At 30.1% G+C, this 3,238-nt stretch overlaps 1 long non-coding RNA gene across 2 annotated transcripts; it reads right to left on the bottom strand.

Annotated features, from left to right (window-relative positions):
* Nucleotides 1-231: 231 nt before the first annotated feature.
* Nucleotides 232-2,821, bottom strand: LOC142610070 (uncharacterized). 2 transcript variants are annotated; one of them, XR_012839755.1, is made up of 2 exons: nt 2,491-2,821; nt 232-498 (listed from the first exon to the last, which is right to left on the bottom strand). It is a non-coding gene; the product is annotated as an uncharacterized LOC142610070 (long non-coding RNA). The 2 variants fall into 2 exon arrangements; XR_012839754.1 differs by having other exon boundaries at nt 232-2,094; nt 2,491-2,815.
* Nucleotides 2,822-3,238: the final 417 nt, after the last annotated feature.

The following is a 3,238-nucleotide window of genomic DNA, read 5'->3' as shown; positions in this document are numbered from 1 at the left end:
TTGGATCTTGCTCTTGTAATAAGCCCAACTGGAACATGCAATGGATCCTTGAATGCTTGTTGATTCTCATCAGAAGGGGTTGCATGAAGAATAAAGTCTTGGGATATAATTTATAAACTAGCGTTTGACCCGCGCAATGCGCGGAATCAAATAAACCAGTGTTAAACTTTAATTACAAATATTAGACTTAAATTGCAAAAACATTATGTCATTATGTTTCTAAAATAGCTATTATGATCAACTTAACATAAAAATTATATCATAAAAAATCAAGAGACATATACAAATGTTATGGCGAATAATAGAATCAATTCAAGAAGTAAGATAAATATATTTGGTACAAATAGAAAAATGTAAGGTTTGTCAAGCAAGATGAGGTTTGGCAAAACAAAAGAAATTTATCTTCATCTTGTGATAATGACGAAGACAAATAGCTATTGATGAGGGTAATCTCTATCTTCACCTTGTGATCATGATGAAGATGCAACAACCAACAACCTATTATGATATAGCACATCAAGGGAAAGAATCAATAAATCAGCCAAAGAATCAAACATACTAAGGACACACACAAAAGAACTCTCACCAAAGTGTTTGACTTACTTAAAATATGTGGCTCAAGCCACAACAAACCTTGAAATGTTATTTGATGGGAATAAAAACCAAGACAATATACTTCACAACAAAGATTGCGTAATTTAAAAAATGGAAAATAAATTGAATCTAAATTAAGTCAAATCAATGTCAAAGTAAGAAAACATTTTTTTCACATTAAATTCAATAAAGAAAATTGAGTATAGCACATACATAACAAACTAAATTAGTGAGAAAACCTTCAGCTGATCCAAGATCAATCAAACATAAACTCTATCAATTTATATAATATAAAAATCAGATCTAGTAACTTCACTTTTTTGCTTAGCATCAAGACAACAATTTACTATTAAATTCTCACGTTACTATCATAGTATCATTATAAGCCAATCAAACCAAATGTTATAAAAGGATAACATGAGTAAGACTTGGTATGTCGAAGGAATTGAGTTTTATAAAAATAAACAAACAATCAACATTCTAATTGTCGTGCCTTTTAAAAAATTGTGAAAAGAATTTAGTTAGAAAACTATGAATATTTGCCTGTACCCATTATTGATCAACAAATTTGGCCTTAGTATCATATAAATTAATTACCAACACATATTTCAATGGATTACTCATTTTCAATGAGTCTTATGTAATTTAAACGGTACATAGGTAATCTACATTTAAAGCTGATGACCATCATTAAGCACAGTTTGTTCATTATTTAATGGGGGAAGGCCCTATTAGTCTATATAATATAACATAGATAGGTTTATGTTATGAATAATAGCACATAGGATAATTAGATGAGATCATCCATGGTATCTAGATGGGTGGCCATTAGATGAATAATGAGTAATTATAATTAGCAAATACTGCTAGTAACTCATGATGATAAACAAACTTGGCTAATAAATGAATAAAAATTATTATTAAGCAATTTATGGCTTGATGTGTTAACATACTGAACAAATAGTGGTATTCTCTTAATATTAGGGAAGTTGGTGATTGATAATTTGGTGATATAATGTGAGTGGTAATTTGCCAATGAGTAATTATTTTCCAATTAGTCACTGTTTTCAATTTATAATCACAAAGTCATAATAACTAGAAATCTATTGATCTCTATATACCCATTAACAGAATTTGTGAGTTTATAATTGCATCAACTCACTCAAACATTTGTGGGATAAACTCACATCAATTTCAATATGGACCAAGCGGTTTTCAGGATGTCTATTGTAGATAATCATTCATCTAATTTGTGAAACAACTACCAATATTTCCCATACATGCCATTATTAAAGATTATAATAAGTCAATATTAAATTTTATTATATTGGGGTAAAAGAAATTGTTTACATAATGTAACTAAGCAATTAAATACCAAGCAAGCACAAATAAGAAAATTCTATATCCATACAAAAGAATGGATAAATAAACCCGTAAAATAACCTCACCCACATCTACTGTATCAACCTTCCCCAAAATGGCCCATTCATTCTTCCATGACTGCAAAGAGGAAATCCTCTATACATAAATATATCCATAACAAAACAAAATATCAAAACTAAATCTCCACAAACGAACAAATAGCCTAAAATAAAATTGGAAACAAAAAAAAAAAAATATAGCAGCAAAACGTTAAATCCTATTCTAATAGGATCCCAAAAATACCTTCAAGATTAGTTACATATACAAATGTTTAAACTCTATTTCTTCACAGTGAAAAACCAAAACTATTTTCTTTTGTTGTTGTAATTTCTGTAAAGAAAATATAATTGAAAAGGGCTTGTTGGCAAAACTGAAAATCCAAATACTTAAATATAAACCAATCCAACCAAAATACCCAAAATTAAGTCATATGTCATACCCAAATCTAAGAAAGAAAGAATAAAAAAACTTTACCAAATCTAAGGTCGATCTCGGTGTTGATGATACTTGATTGTGTGCCTACGGTTCTGTGTGCTTACGAACTGCATCCGTCTATGGTTCCGGTGGACTGCATCTGTTGAGTGAATGGACGATGGCAGAAAAAACTGACGATGATGGCAGGCTTAGATATTTCTCTTTTGGTAGCTTAGGAACTTTGTCTCTCTATCTCTGTATCTCTGCAGAAGCCTGGATTGTCTTACGTCTCGACGCAATTGGCAGACAGATTTCTCAGACTTTTGTGCTCTCTCTACTCTGCGCCTTCTCTGTTTAACGGATGGTCTATGTATGGGTTTGGAAATCGTTTTTGAACATTTTATAGATTAAAGGATACTAAACCGATGCAGTGTTTGGGTTTGAGTTTTTAGACAATGTTTTTTTTTTTTGACGAAATTAGACTGTTTTAGTGAAACTGTAATTCCTTTTCACTATTTTCACTATTTTAGGAGTAGTAAAACGGTATAACGATCGGCTTTTGTAGCTTTTTTATTGTCTAAAGAAAAATCATCTAGCAATTTTAGAAAAAAATTATCTGCTATTGATGCTTAAAATATGAAGTTCCAGCAGATAATTCTTATTAAAACCCATAAATTTTAGAGTTATAGATTAAAAACAACCAAATTTTGTGTTTATCAGAAACTAATATAATATTGAGTAAATGGCAAACATTACAGAATTATTTAGATTACAGTTTTTTTTTTCTTCTTCCACGTCCAAAAGAGCC

Source organism: Castanea sativa, chromosome 9 (assembly GCF_040712315.1).
Source record: "Castanea sativa cultivar Marrone di Chiusa Pesio chromosome 9, ASM4071231v1".
NCBI lineage: Eukaryota > Viridiplantae > Streptophyta > Magnoliopsida > Fagales > Fagaceae > Castanea > Castanea sativa.
The sequence above is the reverse complement of the archived record's forward strand: the minus strand, read 5'-3'. Positions and strand labels throughout refer to the sequence as shown.